This window comes from Rhamphochromis longiceps, linkage group LG3 (assembly GCF_057381845.1).
Source record: "Rhamphochromis longiceps isolate RC_006_pf linkage group LG3, R_longiceps_female_GT1.1, whole genome shotgun sequence".
NCBI classification, from domain to species: Eukaryota; Metazoa; Chordata; class Actinopteri; order Cichliformes; family Cichlidae; genus Rhamphochromis; species Rhamphochromis longiceps.
In genome coordinates, this window is record NC_140559.1 from 49151129 (window position 1) to 49164482 (window position 13354).

The 13354-nt window shown below is 40.5% G+C and overlaps 1 protein-coding gene across 1 annotated transcript in view; it reads right to left on the reverse strand.

Annotated features, from left to right (window-relative positions):
• The window catches only part of LOC146675130 (phospholipid-transporting ATPase ABCA1), a 202693-nt gene extending 191320 nt beyond the window's left edge, over positions 1-11373 (reverse strand). The window contains exon 1 of the mRNA XM_085400190.1: positions 11237-11373. The gene's annotated coding sequence lies outside the window, so the exon portion shown is untranslated. The remainder of the gene's footprint in view (positions 1-11236) is intronic.
• Between the last annotated feature and the right edge of the window lie 1981 nt (positions 11374-13354).

The following is a 13354-nucleotide window of genomic DNA, read 5'->3' on the forward strand; positions in this document are numbered from 1 at the left end:
ATGAGCGATGAACACAGGCGATAAGCAAACAGGTGGACTGACAGGCCACGAGTGGAAAGGTAGGATAGTAAAAAAACAGAACTTTACAGGTGAAACTGAATGAACTCTGGGCACACAGTTTAAGAAATGGGAAATCAAGATAAGACAAGCAGTGATGAAGATGACCAGATGTCGAAAACATGGGGAAAATATGTGGGTAAGATACTTAAAAACACAACAAAAGAACCAAGAAACCAGAATGGCAGCGATCCAACATCTTATCAGGACCGCAATCCATCCAAGGTAACTGCCTATAAATCGCCTGTAAATCCACAAATGTGACCTTGACTTTGAGCACAGTTCGAGTACAAATCTGTTACGTGTGAGTAAAACCCGACCAACACTCTAGGACTGGGACGTCAAAGTCATTTTGCACTGTGGACCCTGTGACGTCCGCTTTGATGTTAAGAAGCCCGAACGACTGAACGTTAACTAAACGTTAACTAACACCTGAGATATTTTAATATAAGGACAGAAGAGCAATTTCAGCATCTCAGATTTTTTTGTTGTTGTTGTTTTGTACATGGCAATGAAATACTGCTTTAACTGCATAGGACTTGTGAAAATGCAGCTAAATGTCTAAAATTTATGTCATTCTTCACATTTTCCAAAGGTGTCCTTTGGGCTGATTGGCAGGGCGATTCTGGCCCGTGGACCTTATGTTTGACACCCCTGCTCTAGAATAAGTAGTGACGGGTGATCCAAAAAAAAAGAAGACAGCAGACAGACGTATCCTGATGCCCGAAAGCTATAGTTTTGGATTTTCAACGTAGTTTTCTTTTTTTATTATTTAATTTTGAATTTCTTTTGTTTTCAGTTTACTTTCAGTTTAGTTGCCAGAGTGGACTTTGTTATTTCGGTTTCGTTTTTACTGTTTGAAAATGTAACTTTTAAACGTTTCAGTGTCAGTTTTAATCTTAAGCAGTTGACTCCCGGCTGTCCTGCATTTTCTGACTCATTTTTCTGTTTAATGTTTCCCATTTGACCTTGTTGTAGTTTTCAGTGTAAATATTACCTTTGCTTTGTTTAGGTTTTAATCATTTTGTATTCATATTTTTCTTTGTTATTCTCAAATGTTTCTGGCTCTCTGTTCCCCCATGCCCAGTCTGTGTTTCTGTTATATAATATTTAAGTCAAGTTTTGCCTTTTCATGCTTACTTTGACCTTACTTTGTCAAATTCAATGTGTGTTTTCTGTTTTATTTTGGTAGTCTCACGCTCTGAGTGTGTTTGTGTCCAGTTTTGCTTCCCTCTTGCTTCTTAGTTGATTCTGTTCAGCTGCGCCTCGTCTTTCCCAGCTGTGTCTTGATGATCTTGTGAGTATTTAAGCCCCTTGTTTTCACTTCTTCCTTGTCGCGATATCTCTCATTCACCAGCAGCCTGTTCTGCCCGCTTGTTTAGTTTCAAGTACCTCCTAGTTTAGTTTTGTATTCTTGCAGTCCAAACCACCAAATACAAAAACTAAGCAAATTTCCTATCCTTGTGCCTGAAATGACATTTTCCAAACACGTATTTGCCAGTTAAGCGACAGGCACACACACATATCTGTACGTGTTGAGTCAGAGAAATGTATTAATATTTAACACCCATGTTATGTTACCCATCTGTGCTCAAAACATGTTTCCGAGCACTTCATCTCATGTTCTGTGAAGACATTTAAGACCCAGGCACCTGCCCTAGGTGAGGAAGGCAGGGATTCGGATGAGCCTTTTAGCCCACGGGTAGTCCTGACAAATGTGCCACCTGTTAACGCTCCAGTTCCTCCTCCTGCACAGGTTCCATCTCCTCCACATGCGTCTACATTATTTAATGCTACTTCATGGATGTTTTATTTACCGTAATGAGAAAATGGATGCGGCCTTCCAAACGCCCAAATAAGTGCTCTAATGGGCAAAAGAATGGGAGCGCTCAAGGCCATTCGATAATCAGTTAGAGAATATTGGTGAGAGGAAGCACAGAATCTCCTCACTTAAATTCAGTTTTTCCACCAATGCCAAGTTATATTATTATAGAGGGCAATTTAAGTGAATCACGCCGTTACTGCTGCTGGCAAACTATCCATATTGTTCAGAGATAAATGGATTACAATCAGACACGCAAGCAGTTTTTCTTGTAGTGCGCTGCTCAATATTTCACGGTTCATGTGTATTTTTAAGGAGATCGTTTCGGACCTCTACAAGCGCCCGATGACCTCGGTCATGACACGGAGGCCTAGAGCACGCATGGGCACTTGAGTGCAACAAATGCTTTCGTAATTGGTCTGTCGATTTGTCTCGCCCAGCTTTCAAGCCTCGCCTTCATATGTAGCACGCAGGAGAAGGACAGCTTGGCACCACCTCCAATCTGAAATCACGTCAGGCATGAAGGGTAAACAACATCTCTCAGAATAGACTTGAGCCATATGTCAGAAAAATCTGTGTGTGTGAATTGCATTGGTATCTAGGAAAAAGAAACAAAGAGAGAGAGATTTGTCTGTGAAAGACGGCGTGTGTGGGTGAGCGTTGTGGAAAAGCCCGAGCTCAAGGAGTCTCTTCCGATCCCACATCTAAAGAAGAGATAACAAGTAACAAGAGAGGAGTCTGATTGTGATTTGCATTGCAGCCGCAGTGTTGCGAAACACAGCGAACACAGTTCTCCGGAGAACAAAACCATACAAGTGAAGTGTTTTCCAGATCATCATTTTAATCTACGACTTGGAGCACAAAGAATAATTGAAATGAGTTCTTTCTCTTTTTATTTTTTTGTCTTCACAAGACTACGGCCATCAGGCGCCGGCATCAGCTTTTTGCTGTATCATTAGCTCCAAAGAAAGCCCCAAGAAAAAAAATCAAGGAATGAGAGAAAAGGGAAAGAATACAGCGCTGGGGGAAAAAAGGAAAAGAAGAAAAAGAAAGGAGCGTATTGAGAGGATATAAGTGCTGATGCATGCCTGGCATTTGGGGAGTAGGGACAGCAAAGTGCATTATTTCAGCCCTTAGGATGATGGAAAGAGAAAACAGATATTTGTCATAGAGCATGAGAGCAGAGGACAGCAGCAAATGACTGCAACATCAGTTACAAGGGGGTCGCCATAGCCTTGTGAAGGGTATAATGGTCCCTGCGCTCCTTTGTCCAATCCGTCTTTTTTCCCCTCCAAGTATCTCGATCGCAAGCTCCATACAACTTTGCTACAGCGGGAAATCATACAGCGGAGAAGGCAAGTCTGGGGAAAAGGTACTATTTGTATTAAGTGCAGCTGCTACACCGACAAGCACGTCGCCTCAATCGTGCTGCTTTACTCCATTAGACACCAATACACCAATCACTGGTGTTCAAAGAGATAGCGCTATATCAAGATAACAGGGGAGCACTCAATTAAAGCTTATCAAAGGTGTTCAAAGGATCCTTAAAACTGACACCTGCAATTTTGGATCACATTTGAATATAGAAGAAAAAACTCTGACTTCATAATCACAGCTTTGTGATGCAAAACACTGAGAGTGGGGGAAAGTATTGATTTAGTACATTTTAATCTTCTCCCGCCTGGATCTCTCAGTGCTCCATGGCTCGTCTCCAGTCGGTGCAGATTCCCCCTTATGAAAATCTGATTATTAACATATAAAGCTCCACAAGGACAGGCCTCTGTTCATATTCACAGCTTTTGAGACCTCTCTGACGTAGGGGTGCAACGATACACAAAATTCACGGTTCGGTTCGATACTTTGGTGTCACGGTTCGATATTTTTTCGATACAAAAAAATGTTCATGCCTTTTTAATTTGTCATTTATTAAAATTATAAATATATATTTTAACTCAAAAGTACAGTTTTTAAATTTAACACTAACCCTTGTGCGCGTTTTTTATTTTGACAGCGAATGCACACCTGCGGACCACTTATGTGCAGCCCTGGTTATTTAGCTCGTCATATTGCAGCCACAGAAATTCTTTTGTCCATGAAACCATAAAGCTGCACTTTCTTTTTGCCTTATAGTCTGATTTGTCATAACTTCTCCGTTTTGTGGTAAGCTTTTCTTTGGCTGTCACTTCTTCACCCTGACCTGTCTTATTTGGCTCAGCAGAACTAAAATATAAATCCTGCTGCTTTTACACACGGACTCACATAAGCTCAGCGATTCTCTGCGCGATCAACCTCTCACATGTTTAAGCTTGCTGCGGGAGATTTCACTTGTCATGTTTGCATAGTAAGCTAACGATTAATAAGACGATGTCAGAGGAATTGGTGCACAAATTATCATCACTCACAGATCAGTGCTGTCATTGCAAAGTGAAAGCAAAAAAACAAGCGCAAATTCAAACGCGATTTCAATATGTCACATATTGACAGTGGCTCACCGATGCCAATGACATAATTACCCAGCTACATTTCTGAAAGAATGCAAAAGCATTGACATATATTTTTCCTACAATAGCCCGACGGGCAGGGCAGAGAGATTTTTGTAGCCCGACTGGAAAGATCGCTAGCTCCGGGACGTCGGGCTAGCGATATTGCGAGCCCTGTATCTGATTGAGGAATCACTCATCTTTGGAAAAGAGAGTTTATTACAGAGAAATGTCTCTTTCCAAAATAAAAGCTATACTATCCGCTTCTTCTGGGCTATATTCTCAGCAGCATAAGGAGAATCACGTGCTAACAGCTGTCTAAATGACTCGGCTAAAGTTAGTAGCATGCTTGTTGTTTTTGTCTTTGCACTAGGATGATGTCGGCGTAAATGTGCAGTCATATTCGTTGTGTTCCCACTAGTGCTTTCAGGTTAATCTCGTTGAAATGACCTTAACGCCACAACACGGCAAATCTCCGTTAACGAGCTACCGCCGATCGCCCCGTGCATGGGGCTAGACGGCCAACACGTTAACGAGCTAACTGCGCTAACACACTAGTTCACACCAATGTAATTAAGCATTGCATGGCACATCCAACATACTGTTTTACTTTAGTCCATGACTCGCTTACCTTCAGGGTCATACGTCACATGAAAACCAAAATAATTCCAAACGCCAGATCTGAATGAGGGTGGGGGAGGTCCATCTTGCAAGGAGAGCTTAACTTCTGTCTTGCTAGCTTGCCCTGCGCTCTTCCTCCTGACGATGCTGTCTGTGTTGAGCGCTCAGTGGATCTGAGCTCGACAGTGCAGCCTAGGCGGAGTAGTCGAACGCAGATTCACTGAGCGCTCAACACAGACAGCATCGTCAGAAGGAAAGTTGATAAAATAAATTACAAATGTTGTATTGTTCGATACATATGCGTACCGAACCGAAAGCACTGTATCGAACGGTTCAATATCGATACGAATATCGTTGCACCCCTACTCTGACGCTCTATCTCCTAACCGTCCCACGCTTTGATTTTGAAACCAGAGGCGATCACACTCTGAGCTTGTTGATTTGTTTTAAACAACTCCTCAAAACACATTTTTATTAGGGTGGGAGGACGATCAAACTACTGATAGTATCGATACCAAATCAATAACTAACATTCAAATTGAGATAACTTTATTCATCCCACAAAAGGGAAATTTGTTTACAGCTTACGTGCACTGCCTATTCACACACTGATCACAAGCATTGTTGCAGGTAAAGGCAGAGACAGTGAGGTCAAGAAAGATAAATAAAAATAAAAAGCGTGGGGCTGCACGGCATCAACGCGTTAGCGCAGTTAGCTCAGTTAGCTCGTCAATGCGTTAGCCTCAGTTAGCTCGTCAATGCGTTAGCGCAGTTAGCTCGTCAATGCGTTAGCGCCGATTTGCCGTGTTAATGCGGCTATGGCGTTAACGTCATTTTAACGAGATTAACGCTGACAGCACTAGAAAATATGTTGTACTATTTGCTGTTATGATGGAGTTGTCAATACACTTGTGATTTTCTTAAATCATGCACAAGCTCAATAAATTCCCACACAATTTGATTTGCCAGTCACAACGTCTCGTGATGAAAGAGGGTAACATTTAAAAGAGTGACCCAGCTGGCAGTGAATGCATACACAATACCTGGTTCCTGTTTTTTTAAGGCGCAATGACATGACAGATATTGCTTTGTATCGAGTATGACAGAATAGCTATATTGTGGTGATCTCGTTAATGTGGGTATCATACTGCAATACCTACATTACTGATAGCTGAGGAAAGCATTATCACATGTAGTAGCATCATAACGTCAGTCTCCCCCCGCCCAAAAAAGTAACCTGGGTAAACGGTTTCTTTTATCAACAGTTCTGCACTTGAGGTGCACTCAACTTTTACTCAACATCCATAAAAGGACTGAAACGTTTTATTCTACCTGCTTCACAGAAAACTGCAGTTTGAATTCATGGCGACTACAATGGATTCAGACCCAGTTTCACGGTAAAAGACAACATTAAAATGTCCACGGAAACTTTTAAAGCCACTCCATAATCCACTTCTCCTTGGTCCATTCATATCCTCAGAATGCTCCAAAACCTCTTTTCTCCCCTTAAAACGCTGCTAAATGCAGGGCTTCCATTTGTTGCATTGTGAGTTTGAGAGTCACAGAAACCCTGGGCTCTCAAGCTGCTTGTCTCCAGTCTTGGTCATTTTAGCTCAAGGTTGATGATCTCACTGTCTTTCAAAACACTAACAAAACAAAACACCTTCGTCAGATCAATGCACATTATCAAACTCTGTGCACGCTTTGGAGGTTATCGTTTGTATTCCTGTTCAGGTGTTTTGTGTTGCACTGACGAACATTTCTGCCATCCCATTTATATTACCTCTCTCTGTAATGCAATGCAATTTAACAGCGTCTTGCAAGTACATCTTGCAAAATGGAATTAACACCTCTATAAAACTGTTTAAAACATTATAACCTTGATAGAGTTTGGAATAATTTCAAGGTGGCTGCTTTAGCTTCTGGAGAACTACTATGTCAGACTGCATTACGTTTAGCCAGATGTATAAATGTATACATCTTTCCTTTTCCCAATCGGCTTGATGTATTAACACTAGCTGCAAATGCCAAAACCTTAGTTTTGTTGCTTTTAGTCCTGCCTGCTGTAATAACTAGTACATATTTCCGCATATTTCCAATAAAAACGGCATAACGTGCGGATGCAAGGATGAAGACCCATCTGGCCTTCACCTGTTAACCTATATCCAGCTGTAGGACACAAGGATCGAAGTGATGAAGCTGCAAGAATCTGCCATTTCTCTTTGCATTGCTATCACTCTAACACTGCACCTCACCAGCAAGTAGTCCCCTCCCTGTGCTCTCCCTCAGGCAAGTCTCCTGCCTGTCCCTGTGCCAGCTCTGCCAAGCGACCCAAAAATGGATCTTAATTTTCTTTTAGAGCCACACATAGAAATCTCAGCAATGTAAGTAGAGAGCCCTACTGGACTTGGTATTAAAAGAGATTCTTGACCCCACTGCTCACAGTTGTACAATTAGCTTCTGAAAACTGCAGCAAGGTCGGTCTTCTTACACGCAGCACAGCGTTAGATGTTAGGAAAAGAACTCAACATCAGATGTAAATAATGAGCCCTTCTGGAACACTCTGGATAAGATAATATCAGTATGATGCACTAAATAAACGAAATACTTCTCTCTACAGTCGGCACACTGTAAAGAGAGAATCTATTATAAAGAGAAGAAGAAAAAGCACTACACATCTATTTACTTACTAGGCTGACAAGGACATCTACCCATTATGCCTTTGCTTTAGAAGATGGTTTGACATGAGTATGCTGTTGCAGAATTAGCTTGACAAGCTATTTTCTGAGAATAAATAAAGCACACACTTCAAAGAAAGAGCTCAGCTCTGCATCATCAGAAGATGTTTGTGTTTTGGTCTTTTATATAGCGCCAAATAACAAGACGAGTCACCTCAAGGTGCCTTTTATCACAAGGTCAAGACGCTACATTATTGGAAAGGAGCCCTATTAATCACACAACGCCCTATGAGCAAGCGCTTTGGCAACAGTGGGAAGGAAAAACTTCCTTTTACCATGGATCAATGCGGAGAAAGGAATGGACTTTGGACTGGAGGGATATGAAGTGAATTTTGTAAATAGAAGGAACAAGAGTGGAGGGGGAGTAGCTGTGTATGTGGATAAAAACCTAAACTACAAGGTGGTAGAAAGTATGACAACTGTAATTGATAATTTACTAGAATGTATAACAATTGAAATTTATAAGGAAAAAGAAAAAAATGTAATAATTAGCTGTATATATAGAACACCTGGCTCTAGTATTCAAGTATTTAATGACTTCATAGAGGAAATATTCTCTAAAACAAATCAAAAAGTTATGTTTATCTGTGGTGATTTTAATATTGACCTGTTGAATCCAAAAAAGCATAAAATGACCGACGAATTCCTAAACACTATGTACAGTTTGAGTTTACATCCTAAAATAACCAGGCCTAGCAGAATTACACCACATTGTGCCACCTTACTTGACAATATTTTCACTAACAATATGGAAAACAACATTGTGAGCGGAATATTAATTAATGACATCAGTGATCACCTACCAGTTTTTGCAGTTTATGACACTAATTATAAGAAAAATCAGCATGAAGAACAACTGAGATACAGACGTGTAAGGACAGAAGAAACTATGACTGCATTTAAGAACGAAAAGCGGTTTAAGGATATGGTTTTTACAGGGTACAGGGAAAAGGTAGAGATTTGATAGGGTGTTCTTGTCTAATATTTTCATGTGTGTGCGCATGCACGGGTTTGTTGGTATGGGTATATATGTATGTGTATATGTATGTATGTATATATATATATATGTAATTGTAGGTTGTGTATCCTTCAGGTGTTAATGGGGTTATTGAAAATGTGTATATGTGCGTATGTGTGTATATACGTAGGTATAGATAGATAGAAACATATATGTGTATATATTTAAAAAAAAAAAAAAAAAAAAAATTACACATAACATATAATGTAATTACAAGGAGGTAATTCTGTAGTCTATTGATACTAGATAGTGGAAAAGGGGTGGGATTAAATAAGCTTATGCTTCTTCCTGCTCCTTTTTGAACATGGACGTTATTTGGAGTTGTGGTTGCTCGTTTTCCTTTTGTTTGCTTTGTTCATTTGTCTCTTTTAATTCTATTTTTTTTTTTTTTTTTTTTAATACTTTTTCAACATGTTCAAAATAAAGATTCAATCAATCAATCAAAGAAACCTCCGGTAGATTTGTGGTGGAGCACGAGATTCACATCTGTCCACATAAACACAAATCTCTCAGGAATGTTTACAGCACCTTGTTTAATCTGTGCCACAATAAATCAAGTCATTTCTAAAACTGTAAACTAGAGAGCAAAGTAGGCACTGAGTGTATCCTTCTAACACAGATGGCTTAAATTGAAATGATCAGCCTAATCAGGGGTTTTGCTGATGGCATCAGTGGGATTGCAGTGCTAGTTTACATCAAGTTTTCTTTTAACAACTTCTTCTGAAAACTTTTTTACGTCCTTGTGATCTGCACGCTGGACAAAACATTTTTTGTTCACCTGTTTAACCTGCATCTGATTTTTGCACCAATTACTCCCTTTATTCACACAAACCTTAAGCTGTCAAACTGATTATAAGTCAGAACGCTATTACTGATATTAAAGCGGTCATTACATGTAATTAGTTAGAGGGAAGTAATACTTCTAAGCTCTCATCTACTCGGATCAACTTGTCAGTCATTTTCAGGCCCTGATTACTCATTCATTAGATATAAATTAAACTGATGAATTAAAAAACAGTAATCGCTGGCGTTTAAATGACTCATTAAGACACGTACAAAGGTGCACGCTATGCGGCATTGCTTATACTTAGCTCGCTGGCTGTCGAAGCAGCCCTGGCACTGAGTAAATCATTAGCATGGGAGTAAGGTTGCTCAGCATGGGTTAAAGTTCACTTTGACTCCCTTTTAACTCAGCTGTTACGCTAGTGCTGTGCCATCCTGCAAATTGTGGTATCAATCTGACATCAATACAGAATAAATGCAGGGTCAGTATGCTGATACCAATACCGATACTTTTTCTTTATAAAAGCAGCTTATGTAGTGGAGAGCAGTGTGCCATGATTTCAGTGGGCTACATACTGAACTTGGAGTATACAAACAAAGTATTGATCAATATAATACCAATAGCAGTGGTGGTATCGATACTATGATATTCGATCTGTCCACCTGTAGGATGAGGACGTTTAGGATGAGGACGGGGCTGTGGCCCCCCCCCACACTCCCTAGCAGATCATTACATGGAGAAACCTTTGGAATGCAAGCATGCTGATCCACACAGGTATGCACACATGGGTATTCACAGACGCGGACTAAAGCTTTCTTGGCTGCTGCCTCAAAGCACACTGTGCGCTGTCTATCTTGCGTGCTGCACAATATCGTTTATTACTTAGTAAATACTGATATCTATGACTAGCTAGTTTATTGTGATGGTGCTTTGTTTTCTCTATTATTATGTTGCTCTTTGTTATTTGCTGTCTCCTCTGTTTGTTTTTGTTTGTTTGTTTTTTTTTTGTTTTTTTTCTCCATACAGGTGACCCAGGAGTTTTTGTTTTTTTTTTTCTCTCTCTTCCCCCCCCTTCTCACCGTCTCTTCTCCCCTTTGGTTTTCTTTCTTTCTCTCCCCCTCTTTCTCTCATTCATTCCCCCTGTCCTATTGATTAAAAAAAAAAAAAAAAAAAAAAATGACAAAGGATGAACTGAAGCTCTGCCATCACGTAATGTCGCATACTGCTGTTTCTGATGTCATTTAAGAAAAAAAAAAAAAAAAAAAAAAAGGATGAGGACGTTTAAGTTCCCTGACACCAAACACTAAACAGCAAGTATTTCATGTTATTTGGTTATTATGTAAAACAAAACCCCCCAAATAGGTATAAACTGTAATCCCTTATATCCTACTCAGCCCTCTTTATTGACATTTTAAATGTAGCCAGCCTCCAGAAGAGTTTATTATTATTTTTTCCCCACTAAGATAATCGCTTCTCTGGGCGCTCTGTTTTATCCGCTGCAGGCAAGACAGGAGGGGGAATAAAAAGGAGAGGAGTGTGTTTGGCTTCCCAGAGTCTGAGCCTGGGCTAGCCTCGGGAGTAGAGAGAGCAAGCTACAAAAAAAGAAAAAGAAAAAAACCCACAGAAGAACACCAGAAAGACAGCATCACAAAACACGTGTCCTGTTAGAGGAAAAACAAACTCTCACCCTCTCAGAACGAAGAAGAAGTAACCTACCTCAAAGTTGCTTGGCTTTCACCCATCAGCACATCTTGGGGCTTACAGATGGATTAAGAGCAGTTTTAACTGGCAGCCCTTATGACTGACGCAGAAAGCCTTTTGCAATCTCTCTCTCTCTCATTCCCCGCCTGTCTCTCATGATCGCTGTCCCCTTTTACCTGGAATCATAAAGTATGCAAATGACCTCCGCTGAGCCTGTCGTAGCGACTGTAGCTACAGCCGGTAAGCGCACAGGTGGTGCACATTGCACAGCGCGCTCCCTTAAAGCCGAGGCCCGCAGCAGAGCGCATATGTCTGCGTCTTGTAGTCCTGTCTCAGTCACCCGGAGAGGCGAGAGAGGGTGAACGGGAGCACTGGCCTTACATTTGGCTTCCCTTGTTGTGGCATTGTGCGCGTTTGTCTCGCGGGGTGCCTCGCAGCAAACTTTCAAATTTGGTCACCTGTTGACTGAGCTGAAATTATTCATGATCTCATTAGTCGGAAACATTCATCTTTATTTTAATAAGTCGAGCTGCGATGAGAGCGGTTTGAGACCAGATGGGATCACGGGGAGAGCATTTATTTACCGAGACAGAGCCAAAGTGAAAACGTTGATGATGTTGTTGATAATCAGCCGAAGGCGTCACATGGGATATGCAGCTATGCGCGTCGACCGTAGGGTTTTACAGCAACCATATAATTAGGTAACAAGGAGACGTAAGAGTTTATTATTGTGTAGATAAAGAGTAATGCCAAAGGTGCACTGGGAGGATATAAATACGGAGATGAGATGGGTGTTTACCGAGAAGGTAGTCAGGAAATAAATATAGAGGTCTCACAGACAAATATAGAGGGTGATATTTTATAACTGATCCGGAAACACCTCAGCAAAACATTTTTTTCTTCCTTGTAGCCCAAAGATATTATATTATATTATATTATATTATATTATATTATATTATATATAGTTCATGTGAAGGCTGCTGTCCAGTAATGTTTTAATGTCAGACAATTGCCAGCTACTACATGATGCCCAGTCAGGTTTTTGAATAACATGGGGTGTAAGATAGATGATATTGGTATCAGATCGATACTAGTGCTAGATGGTCGATACTTTGACCCTGTCCTCTTAGTTCAGCGTGTATCCTACTGAACTGTGTTAAATTAATTGTAATGTTGGGAATGAAAAACTGTACTTTAAACATGCACGATGAAAAATGTCTGAGCCTTTTTGTAATGACTGTCATGTCTATTTTTTTATTGCCTTAAACACAGGCGGAAAACACACATTTGACCCAAGGTACTTCAGAGACAGGCACATTTAGCTAATTATTTTGGAAAGTAAAGCTCACAGTGATTTATTTGTCAAATGTGCTCAGAATCTGAAAAGCTCTCCCCTACATTACAGGTTAAAAGTATCGGCATCAGTATTGGCATTACTGCCCCTGTGTTTCCTTGGTATGGAGTATGACACGGCACTACTGCAAGAGAGTGAGAGCATTTACAGGAACAGGCCCCTAGCCGACAGCCTCTCAGTTTAGGATTCACTCACCGCTGAGGTGATAATTCAACAGCTTTGACCCTAAAGCCAAATCTGATTCCAAAAAAGTAAAAATAAAGAAGTAGGAACTGTGCTCCTTTCTGTGTTCGCAATGTTAGCCCATCTGACTGATTTGTGATTTTTGAAATGTCTGTCTGTGCATCTGCTGTTTGCATATTTTAATAACCTAGTTTATGGCTATGTGCAAAAGTTAAAATACCCACATTTCCTTAGGTTTTGCTAGGAACATGAGAAACAGATGGAGAAATCTAAAGGCACATGTGCAAACAGAGATGGAAGTACAGTATATAAAACAAAAGAAAGTTTGTACGACTCTAACAAGCTTGAAAGTCATCGCCTAGGAACTCTCTTAGTCAGCTTTGGATGTTGGCTGTTTTTTGTTGACTTCTCTGTCAAGACGATCCCACACTGCTTTAATAATGTTGAGGTCCGGGCTCTTAAAAGGTCAGTCCATGACTGATAGTTGTCATGGTTAATGGTGAACGAGGACGCCCAGAGCAGAGTCGTGAGCTGGCTAGGATCAAAATACAGATGAACATTAATCGTAGGCGTAACAGGCAACTAAATAACAAGTC